The 21001-nt window shown below is 42.2% G+C and overlaps 1 protein-coding gene across 1 annotated transcript in view; it reads right to left on the reverse strand.

Annotated features, from left to right (window-relative positions):
• The window catches only part of LOC112221534 (disks large-associated protein 4), a 144706-nt gene extending 136399 nt beyond the window's left edge, over positions 1-8307 (reverse strand). Inside the window, exon 1 of the mRNA XM_042304366.1 lies at positions 8097-8307. The gene's annotated coding sequence lies outside the window, so the exon portion shown is untranslated. The remainder of the gene's footprint in view (positions 1-8096) is intronic.
• Positions 8308-21001: the final 12694 nt, after the last annotated feature.

Below are 21001 nucleotides of genomic sequence, written 5' to 3' on the forward strand. Positions count from 1 at the left end.
ACATTGTGCCTCTCTTTCAGATCTGCCAAGCACATCTCTGCTTCTGACAGCTTCTCCCTGTGCTGACCATGATGGACAGTGCCCATGAGAGCTGCTGTTGATGGGCTTCTGGCCAAACACCACAGAGAGAAAGACATCCTGAAGCAGGTGGATGCAACATACAGCTCTGCCATCAGCTCTACCACCAGTACAGTGGCAATCGGTGGCGTTTAAAATTAGGGAGGTCGCTTTTTTTGGGGGGGGGCAATGGTCTTATTTCTATTACAGCATAAACAGTGACACATTCAGACAGTGACACATTCAATACCGCCTTGCATACACTTGCCTGCATCTAACTGATTTAGGGTGAAATAATTCATCTAAACAGTTACAAATTCAGTAGTTTATTTCTCGTTTTATTCCGCTTAAGAAACGTTTTTCAACAGAATTGGCAGAATGTATTCACCCCTGATCACCCGCACACACAGTTCACTTTAATAGCAGCCACATACAAACAGCATGATCACTTTGCCCGTTGTATAATTCCTTCTTGCATGTACATCTCTCCACCTCTGACCTTTTCCCTTCGCTAATGGACTTTTCCAAGCCAAACTGTCGACTGAGATTTCTTTAGTCGAGCAGTAGCAAAATATATATATATATATATCATGATGTACCCAAGACCCAGTCTGATTCACGCTGATTGGACTGATCCATTGTGGAGGCAGTGAGGATGTCACAGTCTGTAAGTCTAAGACATGTGCTCCTGAACGTGTATATGGTTATATTACATAAGAACAATGGTGCAACACTAATAAACAATTTATTATTTTATAACAAATGCGCTTTCTCCCTCGTCGGATAGCTTTCGCTGTCCAAGGTTCTGAAACACATCAGTGCGCTGTTGAATTGGCGCCTTTTCCTAGACTTGCTATGTTGCTATGTGCGCAATAGCAAAGTTAACCAGGATATTGGTGTTGAGAACAATGCCACGGAGGCAGCAGCAGAATGAGGAGATGAGAAAACTGCCCTTGCCTTATTGTCTAACTTAACTTAATTAGGTCTATAATCAATAGCCTAACTCTTAAATGTGCCTGGCTTTATAAATCATCAATATATCTACAGAAATAACACAGATCATGCTTCTGTTGCCTGTTGGAGTGGTTGTTTAATAGCCTACTGATTCCGTTAGCAACAAGTAAACAATTTCACAAATTCCTCTGTTTTTAATCTTCGCTTTGCTGTAATAAAGACTTTAAACTTTTTTTTCCATTAGAACAGCCTCTCTGGTATAATTTATTTAGTGTTTACACTGTTTCAAATTGTGGAGAAAATAATATTTATAATAATAATAACGCTCTTTTTGCTTGATCTCCTTCTTATTGTTATTATTATTACTATTATTATGATGATCATAAGTAATGTCATTATCAGTAGTAGGGTTAGTATAGCAGCCTTGTATAACCACCATGGAGCTGTAGGCCGAAGAGCACATCCTGTATAGTCTTAATACCGTAACTTACTGAGGCCTATATTCAATACTTCTATAGGCTACTGTATCAGTCAATCATTCGTTCATGTAATCACACAACATACGAGTCATTCATGATTAGTTTGAGGCTAGACTATGATCTGTAAATGTCTACTACCCTTTTTAAAAAGTTGTTGAGTGAAATTAGCGCTATCCAATTGGTAGTTACAGTCTTGTCCCATCGCTGCAACTCCAGTACGGACTCGGGAGAGGCGAAGAGCCATGTGTCCTCTGAAACACAACCCTGTCATGCCTCACTGCTTCTTGACACACCGCTCACTTAACCAGGACGCCAGCTGCACCAATGTGTCGGAGGAAATGCCGTACAACTTGCGACCGAAGTCAGCATGCATGTGCCCAGCCCGCCATAAGGAGTCACTAGAGCACGATGGGACAGGGACATGCCAAACCCTCCCCTAACCCGGATGGCGTTGGGCCAATTGTGCGCCGCCTCATGGGTCACCCGGTCGCGGCCGGCTGCGGCACAGCGCGGGATTGAACCCGGGATTGTGGTGACGCCTCGAGCACTGTGAGGCAGTGCCTTAGATCACTGCCCACTCGGGAGGCCCGAAATTAGCACTGTTTCTATTCGATTTTTGCTATTGTCTGGTGAGGAAGTAGGCAATATGGAATACATTGGAGGAAGGGAGAATTAATGAGTAATCTATTAATGGATGTACAAACGGGGGGCGTCTGTAAAAGACATGGACAACGTCAGGGAATAAGCAGGTAAATGTAGAGCCTATCAATGACAAAAGTGGTGCAGAGAAATAACAATTATTTGGATAACATTAGATAGTAGATACGTATGCTATGTACTGACAGGGGCTAGCAAGCTGTTTTCAAAACATTGGATCAACTTGAGCAATGAGTTCTCAGCTTGCTAGATAGCAAAGCCAACCAAATATACACCTTACCAAACAATACTTTTGTAAACTAATGTTGGCTTCAACTAATATGGCAAGTACATAGACCTATTTCTCTGTAAATACAATGTTAGATCGAGTCTACGATATTAGCCAGAAGGCTCTGATGTTAGCACATACATACATGTGTATGTGACAAATAAAATTTGATTTGATTTGATTTGATTTGATTTGATTTGATTTAGCTAGATAACCAGTCAAGTCTATGGAAGAGACTAGCTAGCTACAGTAGCATCATCTTTGTCGTGGTTCTACTATGTTGAAACAATCATTTTCAAATGTTCTTAAATGTTGCTAACACACGCATTGCTGTAGCTTTTCAATTCTGTGAATTTAATTTTGTAATTTAAAAAAATTGAATCCACATTTAACATCTCCTCCCTGTTGCCAATGCCTGACAACGCATCGGAAACGGCTCTCACGATACGAAGAGGACTTGGATGTGAAGAGGACTTGAAACGTTCGAGCTTGGAATGTGCAAAGTCCGCATTAGGTTTCCCAGCAGCTTAGCAGTAACAGTCACTGATTATGTCACAGAGAGAGATGACAATAACATTCGTAAATTCGCTCTGGCTATCTACTCTGATTTCAGAGCACTCTCATCTGAGGAAAAAAAGCATAATTAAATTGTTGCCAGCAGCACAGTTACAGTCACCAACGCTCTGGATAACATGAAAAAAGCCTAACTAGCTCTGCTAGGGTGAGAAAAATGGTTACCATGGAGATTACCCAATTCACTGACTGAACTTCTAGTCAAAGAGATTGCACTTATTTGGGGAGATCGCAAAATAGAACTTCTACATTCAAGACAGGAGAAACAAATTGATTCATAATATAATAAAACACATTTTTACATTTTTTCTCAATTTGTTTCTATTCCTACTTTCTGCAACTCCCCAACGGGCTCTGGAAAGGTGAAGGTCGAGTCATGCATCCTCTGAAACATGACCCACCAGTCCGCGCTCCTTAACACCCGTCCGCTTAACACAGAAGCCAGCTGCACCAATGTGTCGGAGGAAATACCCTTCAACTGTTGACCGAAGTCAGCCTGCAGGCGCCCGGCCGCCACAAGGAGTCGCTAGAGTGTGATGAGCCAAGTAAAAAATACCTGTTCTAACCCGAATGACACGGGGCCAATTGTGAGACTCCCGGTCACAGCCAGTTATGGCACAGCCTGGGATCGAACCGAGGTCTGTAGTGATGCCTCAAGCGCTGTGCCACATGGGAGGAAAAATTAAGGAACCTTTAAGGGAAAAGATGAGGGGGAAATTAACTTAAGATGTTTTATGCAACTGGGACTTAGTCTTTGCATTGGTGAGACTGAGGTTGGTGAATGTCAATTATTCATATTCTGTTTTCCTCCTCCCCCTATGAGCAGCACAGTGGAACATAAATCAGCCAAGCCATCTTTTCATGCATAATTTGTTTACACAAGTGTTTTTCACCTTACCATTGACTGACTTTACTTGGCTGTTCATCTTGGAAAATTGATAGCAATAGTCCATCTCAGCAATGTTTTTGTCTCTTCTCTTCAAATGTGATGAAATCCTGGTACATCAACCAGTTGCCATAGCGCCCTGGTAGCAGCCTAAGCACAGAGCTCCTGTAAATGTGTACATATTTAGTTATTTTTAGGTGTTTGCAATTGTTGTTGTTTTAATCAGCTCTTTTGTTTTGATAACATCTGGTTGTTATTGCATATATCTGCCGTTTTTGAGCCACGAATTTGCAGATTGACTGACAGGTTAACACTTTGTGGCTTGGCTAGCTAGTTAAAAAAAATGCATCTGGACACAGTACCATCTATTTAGTTTCATCTGCCAATTCCAGATCTTTTGAGAACATAATTTGAGGAGTCGCCTGAAGCGTGAGAGGAATGGGATATAGAGGAATACAGCAATGCCGAGGCAGAGGGCTCATAATGAGGACGACTGGCTACTATGGTAAACTTTGTGTGGTGAGCTTTCTGGTGCTGCTGAGGAACCACCCAAGTGGCTGCTACACAGAGTGGAAGAGGAGAAGTCCAGTGGCTATAAGACTCTACAAGATCATCAGCAGACTCCATCACCATCATCTACCATCCCCTGTCCAGCTCCCTTCGCTCAAGTCATGAACTGACCCTCTATCTTCAGAGGATGCAGCTTCCAAAGACTAAGCCTCTGTTGGTTGACCTGTCATGATATAGGCCTATTGCTTTAGATGTTTTGCTCACGAAGCGCTTTGAGATTCTATGAAAAGAACTATAGAAATGTCATCAATTATTATTCATTATTGTATAGTGTCCTTACTGAGATGTCTTGCCATTTCTACATAATGGCCAATCAGAGGTTACACGCCACTGAGGCTCTTGAAACCTGATTAAATGCATCTTACAATGAACACTCTATAACCATGGAAAGGGAGAGAGTCAAAACAAAGCCCATGGATCTCATATCGCAGAAGAAAATATTGTCACTTCGAGCAATTACTAATAAAACATTGTTCTCTAAAGTCATGGTATGGAATGACTGTGTTTCGCTGTACTCAGCTTGACTAAGACAACTGCTTGCAAAACAACTACCATTCTGGACTTAAGTTAGCTCCATTTTCCTTAGTTAAAGCTCACTAGCAGTAGCATCATTGTTGTTGATGCCCTGCTGTCAGTAGATACTGTAGAACATTGGCAACCCAGTGACTAAGCAGAGAGAGAACCTTCAGCAGAGAGGGGTGTTTTAATTAGTCACTTCAGCCTGATGGAGTAGAAGCTTTCAAACCTCCAGTGGCTCCTCAACGTACAGTATTGTACTGTATGTGCATGGTGGGGGGAGCTTGTATGTTACATTTGCCTGAACCCGCAGGTATAGAATTTGAATGGAAATGTTCAGCACATTTTTTATTTATGTTTAAGTAATTTAGATAGCATTTTTACAGAAAATGTCTAACATACAGACATGCTATGACCTATTCACAGCAAATTCAACACAACAATTTATTCAAACATAAATCTGCGAGGATGGCAGCAATATTTCACAGGGTTAAAACATGCATAAGCAGCGATTCCTTCTGAAATGTCATAGAGCGGACATCCGCTTAGCAGTCGCAGGGCTATCACAGTTCACAGCTGCAGAGGTGACGCCACGGCAGGGCCTTGCCAAATTGAACACTGGCCCACGCAATCAGGCTGGCTTAAAATATGTAACAACATTTTTTAAATGAAATATTTTGGGCCTCCCGAGTGGCACAGTGGTCTAAGGCACTGCAGTGCTAGCGGCGTCACTATAGAACCGGGTTTGATCCCGGGCTGTATCACAACCAGTCTTGATCGGGAGTCCCATAGAGTGGCGCACAATTGGCCCCGTGTCGTTCTGGGTTAGGGGAGGGTTTAGCCGGGGGGGAATTTACTTGGCTCATCACGCTCTAGCGACTCCTTGTGGTGGGCTGGATGCCTGCAGGTTGACCTTGGTCATCAGTTGAACAGTGTTTCCTCCGACACATTACGAAGCGTGGTTAGGCGGATCAGGTTTTGGAGGATGCATGACCCGACCTTTGCCTCCCGAGCCAGTTGAGGAGTTGCAGCGATGAGACAAGATTGAAATTGGGGAGAAAAATACTAAAATAAAAATAAAAAATACAAATAATATTGTACAATATTTATTTCCCCTTTTCGTAGGCCTAGATTGCATGGTTGCATTCAAGACAAGGTTGTTTTTATTGATCTCAGGTTGTCAGTGTCGGCAGAGTAGGTCTACAGTTTCATTTTTGAAGTATGCATATAGCCTATTATTAAAGATTCTGATAATATCTCCAGAAATGTAAAGTGTCATAGAATTGCATAAAATGTGTTTATAAAAGGCACATTTTTTCCCCAGATCCTCCTAAACAATGTTCCTCTAGCTGGGGCTGAGCTGCTTCCCCACCTATGATGTGTATTTCATTATGTTTGTTTACAGTCTTCCTGTTTTGTCAGCGGTGTTGTTGTAAGCAGTTGTAACTTGTGTAGTTGCTACTTTACAACCGGCCTAGTAACGGCTGTTTGCCAAGGAGAAATTGTGGTGTTTCTTAGTCACAGTTATCTTGTGTTATGTGTTAAATGATGCAATGTGATCACACAAATTTTCACTTTAATATGTCTGGGTATGTTTGCTGTATTTTTGCTGGAAATGGTTGGCCCAGTAACTTTTACTCATTCCCAGCCACCCAGGAATTTCTGCCTACACCTCTGCACAGCTGCCCAGAGCTCACTGAAGGCCTGCCTGCAGCAGCAGCTGTGGTGGGCATCAGAGTAGCGCACCACCAAGCTGCCACACTGTGACATCCCTCAATATGCTCTGTGAGGATTTGTTGCCGACTCGATTTGTGGATGACTTATTATTAATTCTTCCAATGACAAAATGGGCTTTTAATTCGGGAAGTCCTGTCGGGCAACAACAACGGCTCAGGCCTCGACCAACGCAAACCCATCCCATCGATCTACCCTGACTTCCCCTGGCCTCCTCTGACTGAGGTGAGTGAGCCAGATTACATTAAGACATCTACCAAGGGGAAGGCTGTCCTGCAGTCCTTCTATACTGTCTCAATAGGTCTGTGTGTTGTCGTGTTAGATCTCATACAGGCTACAGTATGTTTCTCAAATGTTATGCCATGCTTCACCCACAATTGGGATTTGCCCGAAAGCTTTTGTGTTATTCCATTTGCAAAATGTCAATAACAGTAAACCTCAGATAATTGAGCTGGAGTGCAAGGATTTGTCTCTTATAAAAACAGAACCAATTTTTCAACTACTCAATCAATTGGAGTGTTACTGAACCTATTTACATTGCTTTTGAGGATTTGGATTACCTGACAGTAATTAGGGGAAATTATAGCATAATGAACAGGCTATAGGCTTAGAGACAAACTGACATCAGGGAAAACTTCTGGGTACATAGGGATACATTCCCTATATCCACACAAATGTGGACATTCTATTGATTTGCCTGAGTAAATTATGCTCTTGAGTTTGACAAGATGGTGTGGTATATACACTATACAGTACAAGCACCATACATTTAAATTAAGGTGAATACCATCACCATCCAAGTCTCAATCACCTCTATTAATGCGCATTATAAAACAGGTGGTTTGAGCCCTGAATGTTGATTGGCTCAAAGGCGTATACCAGGGGAATGGCTAAACAATACTTTTACTGTTCTAATTATGTTGGTAACCAGTTTATAATAGCAATAAAGCACCTCGGGGGTTGTGGTATATGGCCAATATACCACGGCTAAGCGCTGTATCCAGGCATTCTGCATTGTGTTGTGACTAAAAACAGCCCAGAGCTGTGATTTATTGGCCGTATACCACAACCCCTCGGGCCTTATTGCTTAATTATACTTTGTCCAATATCAATAATCAAAACGTCACTGTTAAATTGGATGGTATTAGCTACAATACTAATTAACTGCACATACTGTAGAGACGTGCAAATATCCATAGGCTACTTTATTGTACATATATTATTGTTACATACATTATTCGATCACCGTACGTAAAGTTATGTGAAATGTAGCCAACTTAATTTAACATGAGATCACCCGCAGTCTGTCAGCCTATCCCTGTATCTCGACTGCAAAATTGTAACACAATTCGGATATCTCTCAACATTCCTCACAGAGTCGGCCAAACATTCAATAGCCTACCTTATTTCATCGTTGACTGTTAGATGGGTGTCGGTCGCACAACATTTGATATTCTGTAATTCCGTTTTATCTGCAATATGAGTGATGAGAAGGAAAACGGTACTGGTCTAAAATATCACGCAGGTTAGATTGGCGGTCCTTCTCATTCGAATCGAATCAACAATGTTTTCTGGTGCCCACCGTATTGCCCCACTGCGTGTCGAAGGATAAACGACGCTAAATTGGAGCTCGCCGGTTCACGGTGGTAAATGCAGCACAGAGGCTCATTGACGTTTGCATTGGAGATGCAGTTCTGTGGCAGTTGGTGATGCTGCTGCTGCGCTGGTCGTTTGGTCCGTGCAGACATAGGATTAGAGGTGGGGGTGAGGGCAGTGGGCAACACAGGGCCCTGAAACAGAGCATTTCAAGAATCACTCTCAGCTCAATTAATAGCAAGCTGTCCTTTACAACAAGAATCTGCATTTGACACGACAGTCATGGTAATCAATCGTGAAACAAAATACTGCATATATGTTTACTTAGCTTGTACAACAACATAAAATATAGTGAGGTGGATGTCATTTTCTGAGCATTCTCAATTTATAATGTGAATAGAAGGTATGACCCTTAGATTAAAATAATCTGCCTAGTGAGGGTGTTTATTTTAGCAAAAGCACACTATGAAGTGTGTGCATGTGTGTGTGTTTGGTTTTATTATCCTTGTGGGGACCAGAGAGAGAGAGAGAGAGAGAGAGAGAGAGAGAGAGAGAGAGAGAGAGAGAGAGAGAGAGAGAGAGAGAGAGAGAGAGAGAGAGAGAGAGACAGAGAGAGAGAGAGAGAGAGAGAGAAACCATGTTTTATTTTTATTACTACTAGTTCTTTAATACCATCCTCAAGTCACATATCCATTAAAAAAAATCATAAACGGTATTTGCCCTGGTCTAACCACTTTCATCATGTTGCATTACCATAAAATACATAGCTCATCTGTAAACAGCCCATCCAATCTACCTCTTCCCTATACTGTTTTTATTTATTTATTTATTTATTTATCTTGCTCCTTTGTACCCCAGTATCTCAACTTGCAACATTCATCTTCTGCACATCTACCATTCCAGTATTTAATTGCTATATTGTAATTACTTTGCCACAATGGCCTATTTATTGCCTTCTTTTATCCTACCTCATTTGCACATGCTGTATATAGATTTTTCTACTGTATTTATTATTGACTGTATGTTTTGTTTATTCCATGTGTAACTCTGTGTTGTTGTATGTGTCGAACTGCTATGCTTTATCTTTGCCAGGTCGCAGTTGCAAATGAGAACTTGTTCTCAACTAGCCTACCTGGTTAAATAAAGGTGAAATAAAACATTTTAAATGTAAAAGAAAGTGCCAAACCCAGATTCGTCCATCGGATTGCCAGATGGTGAAGCGTGATTCCTCACTCCAGATAACGCATTTCCACTGCTCCGGAGGCCAATGGTGATGAGCTTTACACCACTCCAGTCGACGCTTGGCATTGCTCATGGTGATCATATGCGTGTGTGCGGCTGCTTGGTCATGGAAACCCATTTCATGAAGCTCCCGATGAACAGTTCTTGTGCTGACGTTGCTTCCAGCGCCGTTTGGAACTCGGTAGTGAGTGTTGTAACCGAGGACAGACTATTTTTACACGCTTCAGCACTCGCAGGTCCCGTTCTATGAGCTTGTGTGGCCTACCACTTTGCTGCTGAGCTGTTCTTGGTCCTAGACATTTCCACTTCACTATAACAGCACTTACAGTTGACTGGGACAGCTCTAGCAGGGCAGAAATTTTACAAACTCACTTGTTGGAAAGGTGGCATCCTATGATGGTGCCACGTTGAAAGTCACTGAGCTCTTCAGAATGACAATGTTTGTAGAAGGAGACTGCATGGCTGTGTGCTTGATTTTATACACCTGTCAGCAATGGGTGTGGCTGAAATAGCCAAATCCACTAATTGCAAGGGGTGTCCACATACCTTTGTACATATAGTGTATAGCTCAGCAATAATGTAATTTCTCCTAGAAGCAGCAGCAAATATAGACTTTGCGAGATGAAGGGCTTCAATTGATGAAATATTGATTTGATTATGTGGTGATCATTTAAATGGCTAATTTCAAAGAGCAACAGCAGGCTTGCCTTAGCCCTAATCCTAGCTTCATTTCCACATCCCGATTCCACCCTAACCCTCAACCATAACTCTAACCCTAGCTTCATGTCCACATCCACGTTCAACCCTAACACTAGCCTCAACGCTAACCCTAGTCATACAAACATTTGTTGTTGTTTCCAACTCAATGACCGTCTCTATGTGTCACGACTTCCGCCGAAGTCGGGTCCTCTCCTTGTTCGGGCGGCGCTCGGCGCTCGGCGTCACCGGTCTTCAAGCCATCATCGATCCACTTTTCATTTTCCATGTGTTTTGTCTTGTTTTTCCTCACACCTGGTTTCAATTCCCTCCTGTTGTATATTTAACCCTCTGTTCCCCCCCATGTCTTCGTGTGGGATTTATTATTGTAAGTGCATGTGCACGTTTTCTCTAGTGCGCAACGGGTTTTGTACCCATTTGTTTGTTGTTCTGGCTTCCGGTGGTTTTATGAATGAAACTGCTCTCTTGATTACCCAGTTTGCTCTCCTGCACCTGACTTCCCTGCCGCCAGTTACGCACTCCCTTACACAATGGGCCATTCTTTTTACCAGAATAACTTTTTATTTGCCTTCTATTCTAAGTCTATAAACTTTACCTTCCAATGGCCTGTATACAAATACTTCTTTACTTGTATAAGCAGGTAGTTTGTGTTTTTTGTCAGGCATCTTGCTTTTTTGTAACCCTGGGGAATGCAATGTAAAAAATACTGTGTCGGTGAAATACTATCTCATGGTTCTTTATGTGATTGAATTTTCTACGATTTTAACTTTATTTATGAATCCTGACACAATCCAAATCCTGACACACACGGTTGGACAGTGTTAGCTTCCACCATTCGCCTGCAGTGTGATTAATTCCCAGTTTGAAATTGAACTGACAAACAACGACGATCTATCCTCTCCTGATAAATGCCCCATCGGCGGACCATTAAGGATGCTTGATTTGATAAGACCATGACTAACATCTTGGCATCTAGTCTGAGGGTAAATATGTAAATTGACCAAAGTAGCAGCCAATCGGTGAGGTATAAACTAAAGGGTGATTAGACAATGTTTTGTCACGTCCCTTACAAAGACACACAATTAATTCTCCCTTTCAGCTTAGCTGAAGAAGAATTGTTGCAGAGAGGTGGAGAGGTAGACAGACACAAGCACAGCTGTAGCAGGATGCATGATTGTGTCAGCCACATCATGTCTCTGGTCACAGATCTGGTTATTGCTACATAGTCTCTGCTTGAGTCCAGAAAATGTAGATGTACAGCCTGGGATGGGCAACTTTGATGGGGGGGGGCACAGAAAATCTGAAGGCTCTAGCCTTTTGGGGACCATAAGCAAAATAATGTCATACATTTCTTGCCATAAAGTGGAGAGAAATGTTTGCAGTTTTTAATATGATATCTGAGTGAGAGTGACTCACAAAATCAATGGGGTGCCCCCAGTCGGTAATTCAACCATGATTAAGTTTAGATAGCTGTCTATACTAATTTACCAATCCAAAATGTTTTAGCTGACATGGGATAATTGAGTGACTGCCAGTGACTGACATAACAAGAGAAAAACTGCTGATACACAACCACATTTCAAATTGCACCTTGTGTAATGTACTATTCTTTCTCTCAACAGTAAGTTGAGACCCTGACTGAGTTCCTAAAAACTCAACAAATGTTGTTGTTTTTTATTGGGGGGGGTATTTATCCACAGCCTACAGAATGTGGGCCCCCAGCTGCCCATCTCTGCTGTACAGTAATGCAGTTAACATTTCAAAGTGCTTCAAGGATTACAGAGTAGGGTTGGGAGGGAGGGAGGGAGAGACAGTGCTCTGTAAGTTTTCAGCATCTAGTGCAAACAGCATTGCACAGTGATCAGCAAGCTCTGTGCTGATTGGATGGGAAACAAAAAAATGGTTGACAATTGACAAGATATCGGGTAATCAGACTTGTCTTCCCCATTTCTCTCCACTTCTTTATTTTCCCAATTTGTGTGCACTGGGGCATGTGCAGAAACCCTGCTTTTGATACCTTGGACTTGTGAGATAGACCAATTCCCTTTCACAATCTATTGTAGTGGATATACAAATAGGTAGTTGGCTTTGCAAAGGAGCGTATTGATTTTTTATCCAAGGCTGTGCTGTTTATCTGTTAGCAGATACTGTTTCTCCTCTGACTGCTGTGGCACTGGTTCACTGAACACTGGCATGACACACATCCACAATTCATGTGGAATTAAATTGTTATATGCCGCAGTGTATGACATCATTAGCAGTGTGCTACTGTCGGCTACCTACCTCCAAATACTGACTAAAGATGAACTAACCTTAGTGGTAAATCACCTACAGTTATCACAATGGTTCACACACGGAAGCAAGACTGCTAGGCTGCTTTATAAAGACCTTACGTTGAGCACAAAACTCAACGCATTTGAGTGAGACATTGTGAAAGGAAATAGAGAAATCGTTTTTTGCACTGATTCCAGGAAGCTCTCCTTCCAGTAGGAGTTGTACTGCTGTCTGGAGCCAGTGCGGTCCTGACATGCCTATCAAGAGACAAGCAGACCTTGGCTAATTAGTTTAGTGCCAACAGCCTGTGTATGTCAAAATATAGTCATACTTTGGTAGACTCAGGTATTTGCAAAGTAAATGAGTCATTGTGTTTTTCTTGCCAGGCCTTACTAACACATTTGCTCAGTAATTGTACATAAATCTTTGCAGTTCAGCATAATTACATTCATGGATGGGTAAGGAAGTACAGTAATTCATTGCAATTCCAGCATTGGGCACAACCCAAAAAATTCACAGACTCATTCAGCAATTATTACAAGAAGAGGGGAAAGCAGCACAATCTGATGAGTAAAGAATTTAGTTAAACTATTTTGAACTGGAAAAAATGCTGCACTTGTTTACAATGGCAACACAATTCTACTAAGCTAACACATGGAATTATTTTAAGATGGTCATACCATACATCATTTAGCTACTTGATTTTGAATTTTAGGACCCTTTTAGGCCTAATTTTAATTGTATGTTTTATGATTGATAAAATATTGAATTTGGCCTTTACTACTATAGTCCATAGAATCACATTGAATAACACATTCATAAATGGCAAAAAAAGACAGTCCAAAATACAGCATAAGGAATAAGGCTTTGAAGAGTCTATCATATATCAAGGAAATATAAGAAAGCTCAGAAAATGTATTTTTTTAAATGGACACATATTTAACCCCTTGGTTAAAAAAGAAATCTCAGGAAATACAGTGCTGTGCAAAAGCTTTAGGCAGGTGTGGAAAAATGCTGTAAAGTAAGAATGCTTTCAAAAATGGACATGTTAACAGTTTATATTTATCATTTAACAACATGCAAAGTGAGTGAACAGAAGAAATATTTGGTGTGACCAAGATTTGTCTTCAAAACAGCATAAATTCTTCTAGGTACACTTTTTGAAGGAACTCAGATGGTAGGCTGGCCCAAACATCTTGGAGAACTAACCACAGTTCTTCTGCAGATTTAGGCAGCCTCATGTGCTTCTCTCTCTTCATGTAATCCCCGATTAGACTCAATGATGTTGAGATCAGGGCTCTGTGGGGGCCATACCATCACTTCCAGGACTCTTTGTTCTTCTTTACACTGAAAGTAGTTCTTAAGGACTTTCACTATATGCTTGGGGTCATTGTCATGCTGCAGAATACATTTGGGATAAATCAGATGCCTCCCTGATGGTATTGCATGATGGATAAGCATCTGCCTGTACTTCTCAGCATTGAGGAGACCATTCATTCTGACCAAATCCCCAACTCAATTTGCAGAAATGCAGCCCCAAACTTGCAAGGAACCTTCACAATGCTTCACTGTTGCCTGCAGACACTCATTCGTGTACCGCCCTCCAGCCCTTCGGCAAACAAACTGTCTTCTGCTACAGCCAAATATTTCAAATATTATGACTCATCCGTCCAGCGCACCTACTGCCATTTTTCTGCACCCAGTTCCTGTGTTTTAGTGCATAGTTGAGTCGCTTGGCCTTGTTTCCAAGTTGGAGGTATGGCTTTTTGGCCACAAGTCTTCCATGAAGGCCACATCTGACCAGACTTCTCCAGACAGTAGATGGGTATACCAGGGTCCCACTCCTTTTTGCCAATTCTGAGCTGATGGCACTGCTGGACATCTTCTGATTGTGAAGGGAAGTAAGCACGATGTGTCTTTCATCTTGGCCGACCACTGCGTCTACGGTCCTCAATGCTGCCCGTTTCTTTGTGCATCTTCAAAAGAGCTTTGACAGCACATATATGGAAACCCCTGTTTGCCTTGAAATGTCTGCCGCAGTATAACTACCTTGTGTCTTGTTGCTGGGCTCAGTCTTGCCATGGTGTATGACTTTTGACAGTAAACTGTCTTCAGCAAAATCACCTTGTTAGCTGAGTTTGGCTGTTCCTCAACCAGTTTTATTCCTCCTACACAGCTGTTTCTGTTTCAGTTAATGATTGTGTTTCAACCTACACATTGAATTGATGTTTGGAATAATTGTTTAATCATACACCTGACTATGCCTGCAAAATCCCTGACTTTGTGCAAGTGTACCTACAAGAATTGATGCTGTTTTGAAGGCAGTGTGGTCACACCAAATATGGATTTGATTTAGATGTTTCTTCTGTTCACTCACTTTGCATTTAGTTAATTGATAAATATAATGCATTAACATGTCTATTTTTGAAGGCATTCTTACTTTACAGCATTTTTTCACCCCTACCTAAAACTTTTGCACAGTACTAAATATATATACGTACACTATCGGTCAAAAGTTTTAGAACACCTTCTCATTCAAGGGTTTTTCTCTATTTCTACTTCTTTCTAGATGTAGAATAATAGTGAAAACATCAAAACTATGAAATAACACATGGCATAATTTACTGTAGTAAGCAAATAATTGTTAAACAAATCCCAAAATATTTTAGCATATTTTAAATTCTTCAAATAGCCAACCTTTACTTCGATGACAGCTTTGCACACTCTTGGCATTCTCAACCAGCTTCACCTGGAAGGCTTTTCCAACAATCTTGAAGGATTTCCCACATATGCTGAGTACTTGTTGGGTGCTTTTCCCTCACTCTGCGGTCCAACTCATACCAAACCACTTCAATTTGGTTAGGGTCGGTGGATTGTGGAGGCCAGGTCATCTGATGCAGCACTCCATCACTCTCCGTCTTGGTAAAATAGCCCTTATACAGCCTACAGCCTAGGCCGACATCGACGGATGAGTCGAATTGAGATGCAACCCATGCAAAAACAAGATATCTCTAGCTTAAACTGGCAGATTTTGGCGTGGATTTATTTTATTATGTTACTTAGATTGACACACGGGTGTGATAGGGGCAATTAGACAAAACTATGGGAGTGAGGTGGGCAATGAGTCAAAGTTCTTATTAAACTGAATCTGATTTTTTTTAATGATGTGAAACGTTTATTTACTTTATTAAATAAATTCATGAATTGCATGAATTTACCCCAACCCCAAACTGTTCTATGTGCCCCTTGTCTTCTATTTGTTGCTTTCACCCCACAGATGCCATCAATAGCACTTCCCGATTGCAACAAAGGGACAAGTAGGAATGGCATAAAACAGTAAAATGGCCAAATTGAGAAGCTGCCATCCTGGGATTTAGAGCATCTTTGGGATGAGATGGAATGGGCTGTTCACAGAATGAATGTACCACCATCCAATCTGCAGCAAATGCATGATGCCATCATGTCAGCATGAACCAACATCCCTGTGGAACGTTTCTGACACCTTGAAGAATGCCCAGAATAATTCATTCTGTTCTGGAGGCAAAGGGGGGTCCGACCCCGTACTAGAAAGGTGTACCTAATAAACTGGCCGGTGAGTGTACATGTTAACACATAGTGTTAACATGTATTGTGAAAAACAAAATATTTCAGGTCTCTCCAGAGATGTTCGATTGGGTTAAAGTCCGGAGTCTGGCTGGGCCAACCAAGGATATTCAGAGACTTGTCCCAAAGCCACTCCTGCGTTGTCTAGGCTGTTTGCTTAGGGTTGTTGTCCTGTTGGAAGGTGAACCTTTGCCCCAGACTGAGGTCCTGAGCACTCTGGAGCAGGTTTTCGTCAAGGATCTCTATGTACTTTGCTCCGTTCATCTTTCCCTCGATCCTGACTAGTCTCCCAGTCCCTGTCGCTGAAAAGCATCCCCCCAGCATGATGCTGCCACCACCATGCTTCACCGTAGGGATGGTGCCAGGTTTCCTCCAGTTGTTACGCTTGGCATTCAGGCCAAAGTGTTCGACCTTGGTTTCATCAGACCAGAGAATCTTGTTTCTCATGGTCTGAGAGTCTTTAGGTGCCTTTTGGCAAACTCCTAGTGGGCTGTCAAGTACCTTTTACTGAGAAGTGTCTTCCGTCTGGCTACTCTACCATAAAGGCCTGATTGATCATCGGAGCACACAACATACAGGTCCTGACCATCGGGTTCTTGGTCACCTCCCTGACCAAGGTCCTTCTCCCCCGATTGTTCAGTTCTAGAAGAGTCTTGGTGGTTCCAATCTTCTTCAGTTAAAGAATGTTAGAGGCCACAGTGTTCTTGGGGACTTTCTTTTTTTTTTACCCCTTTTTTTCTCCCCAATTTCGCGGTATCCAATTGGTAGTAGTTACAGTCTTGTCTCATCGCTGCAACTCCCGTACGGACTCAGGAGAGGCGAAGGTCGAGAGCCACGCGTCCTCCGAAACACAACCCAACCTAACCACACTGCTTCTTGACACAATGCACATCCAACCCGGAAGCCAGACGCACCAATGTGTCGGAGGAAACACAGTACACCTGGCGACCTGGTCAGCGTGCACTGCGCCTGGCCCGCCACAGGAGTCGCTAGTGCGCGATGAGACAAGGATATCCCTGCCGGCCAAACCCTCCCTAACCCAGACAATGCTGGGACAATTGCGCGTCGCCCCATGGACCTCCCGGTCGCGGCCGGCTGCGACAGAGCCTGGGCTCAAACCCAGAATCTCTGTTGGCACAGCTAGTACTGCGATGCAGTGCCTTAGACCACTTTCAATGCTGCAGAAACATGTTGGTACCCTTCCCCAGATCTGTGCCTCGACACAATTCTGTCTTGGAGCTCTACGGACAATTCCTTCGACCTCATGCCTTGTTTTTTGCTCTGACATGCATTGTCAACTGTGCGACCTTATATAGGCAGGTGTGTGCCTTTCCAAATCATGTCCAATCTATTGAATTTACCACAGGTGGACTCCAATCAAGTTGTATTAACATCTCAAGGATGATCAACGGAAAAAGGATGCACCTGAGCTCAATTTCGAGTTTCATAGAAAAATGGTCTGCATACTTATGTAAATAAGGTATTTGTTTTTTTTCACTTTGTGATTATGGAGTATTGTGTGTAGTTTGCTGAGGAGGATAAAAAAAATAGATCCATTTTAGAATAAGCAGTAACAAAATGTGGAAAAAGTCAAGGGTTCTGAATACTTTCCGAAGGCACTGTATAAGCATATATGGGCACATATGTTTCCACCATACAATATAGGCCCATATAAGTAATATATCTTTAAGTAATATATCTATTGCCATTTATTACTTTTCCGTATGGGCACCCACACTAGGCATACAGTTGCAAGAAAAAGTATGTGAACCCTTTGGAATTACCTTGATTTCTACCTAAATTGGTTAAAAAAATGTGATTGGATCTTCCTCTAAATCACAACAATAGACAAACATAGTGTGCTTCAACTAATAACACAAATTATTGTAATTTTCTTGTCTATATTGAATACTTAATTTAAACATTCACAGTGTAGGTTGGAAAAAGTATGTGAACCCCTAAGCTAATGACTTCTCCAAAAGCTAATTGGAGTCAGGAGTCAGCTAACCCAGAGTCCAATCAATGAGACGAGATTGGAGATGTTGGTTAGGGCTGCCCTGCAATATAAAAAACACTCACAAAATGTGAGTTTGCTATTCACAAGAAGCATTACCTGATGTGAACCATGCCTCGAACAAAAGAGATCTCAGAAGACCTAAGATTAAGAATTGTTGACTTGCATAAAGCTGGAAAGGGTTACAAAAGTATCTCTAAAAGCCTTGATGTTCATCAGTCCACAGTAAGACATATAGATATTTATCACTCTATCCTGGAAATATGATAACACTGTTGCTCGGTTTTTCTTTAATAGCTAACCCAACACTCAATTATAGTTCCATGGTTGTCATGTTTTAAAATGTACATCAGAGCCTTGATTCAGCTAGATGTGAAGCACTGAGATTTACAACAGACGCGAGGAGCTTGCCATGCCAGTTTTGATAGTTGAGAATGTTTTTATTGTGATGAAATATACATGGCTCCATTCTCATGGCTGCAGGTTGTACTGTCACCTGGAAAATCTACATGCTGTCAGAATTTTCCAGGCAATATAGAGATTTGTCGAATCATGTTTGTCTACAGATTTGCAATTTGTTTTCAGGGTTGACAAACGATACTGAAGCTAGTACGGTGTACACTTAAATGTTAGACCAGTTTGTCGGCTTTGTGTGAAAAATGAACAGCCAAATATTTTCTTTTTCAATTATTAGTCCAAATATATTCCTGTAAATCTGAAACGTTGATTCCAGCCTACTACCCATTATTTTGAGTTCAGTCCTGACTCGAGTTAGTGTTTCTCTAAACACAGTCCTGAGAGTGTGCCTGTTGGCGTGTATAACTCAGTTTTTCCTGTGGAGGGTTGGCATTAAAATGCAGAATGCTCCTCATGCAATTGCCCCCAAGATGTCACGCCAATTATTTGTCTCTGTGGGAGCAGCCTATTTGTACAAGCTTTTCTTAAAATAAAAGCAGGAAGTCACAGCCTCTCTGTATTCTCTCCTGCTCCTGAGTGGACAGATAGGCGGGCCACGTGTCACCTGTCGCTGTGGGTCATGCAGGGTCAGCGTACCAGATCCATAGCGTGGTCATTGTGACATCACAGCCCACGTGAACCACAACTTATTTCTTCCATTCTCACCCCTGCAGAGTCCTACATCAGTCACACCGTGGTCGTGAGCTTCACTGCTGCTCCATTTAGGCCAGTCTCAGAGATCTTTTACCACCTACTCAAGGCTCTGCCAAATATCAAGCCTCCCACTCCTCTGCCAGTGGGCAAATTTGACATTTCCTCAGTTGACTGTACCTGTACTGGAGCTAAGCATGTCATAGCAACATTCTGTACCCTTCCACAGTGACATCCCTTTACCCGTGACCTGGAGTAGCTCATTAACCCCAAACTATGAAAGCTGCGGTTTTATGGTTGATAGCACTGTAGTGTATGTGGCACTTGCCACAATATATGATCCCCTATATTCAACTTTAAGACAGGAGCATACTAAGAGGGGTAACAGGGTCACAGCTAGATTATACAACCCACCGGGAACATTAGACAAAGTAAAATGCTTGACTAATAGGTAGAAATGGGAAGCAGTGGTATGCCAGGAGCAGCTGACGAGGATGTTAGGTAGGCAAGTTACATTTTGCCATGGATTCCAATGTAATGACCTCTCAACAGTGAAGGAAAGACAAGGACAGGAGGACTGGAGAGGAGTGAGAGAGTCAGTTGGCGTGTCAGATAAAAGCAGTGAAGGAGAAGAAAGGAAACTAGAGAAGGCTGCAGGGGAAAGAGTGCAGTGGATAGGGGAGCCAGAATCCTAGGGAGAAAGGGAAAGAGATTAACGTGAACAGATGATTATGTAAGAGATTGGTCGACAGGAGGAGACACAAATAATAGAGGGAAAGAGGCCATGGAGCATTTGGCCAGGCTGGGGAGCCCGGAGCACACAACATACAGGTCCTGACCGACTCTATAATCTGGCTTTCACTGATTGCTCTTCATATCAGAGTGGGACTATTTTAACCTAATTAAACAGGCCTCGTTTTAACATTGTTCTGTACATCAGTTGGGGTCTCTATCAGCTTCAACAGGAGGTCCTAAACCTACCATGAAAGTTCATCCTTGTAGCTGTGTTTGTTAAACATGGGTTAAGTTGAGCCAATGGCAAGTTGAGCAAAGTGTTTTCTTCCCAGGCATAAGGCAAGGCATTATCACTGGGATATTAGGTAACAACAGGGCCTGGCCTATGTTAAATGTGTTTAACAAGTGTGTTAGGTGTTAAACCTGTGTTAAATATATATATATTATTACAATACAAAAAGTGATTGTGATTGTGTCGAATTGTGTTTGGGAAAGAAAGATAGACACGGTTTTAAAAAGTAGTTATCACGTTCTGACCTTTTGTCTTTATTTAGTATGGTCAGGGCGTAAATTGGGGTGGGCAGTTTTTCTATGTTGTGTTTTTCTATGTTGGGGTTTTGAGTTCAGCCTAGTATGGTTCTCAATCAGAGGCAGGTGACGTTAGTTGTCTCTGATTGAGAATCATACTTAGGTAGCCTGGGTTTCACTTTTGAGTTGTGGGTGTTTGTTTTCCGTGCGTGTGTTTGTTGCCACATGGTACTGTTTCGGTTTTGTTTATTGTTTTGTATTTTCATAGTGTTCAGTTTATATCTTAAAACAAACGTTATGGACACTTACCACGCTGCGCATTGGTCCTCCGATCCTTCTCGCTTCTCCTCCTCAGAAGAGGAGGAGGAATGCCTTACAGAATCCCGCTAGAGTCTCCTGTCAGTCCTGAGCCGCCAGAGTCTCCCGTCTGTCCTGAGCCGCCAGAGTCTCCCGTCTGTCCTGAGCCGCCAGAGTCTCCCGTCTGTCCTGAG

Source organism: Oncorhynchus tshawytscha, linkage group LG22, assembly GCF_018296145.1.
Source record: "Oncorhynchus tshawytscha isolate Ot180627B linkage group LG22, Otsh_v2.0, whole genome shotgun sequence".
Classification (NCBI taxonomy): Eukaryota; Metazoa; Chordata; class Actinopteri; order Salmoniformes; family Salmonidae; genus Oncorhynchus; species Oncorhynchus tshawytscha.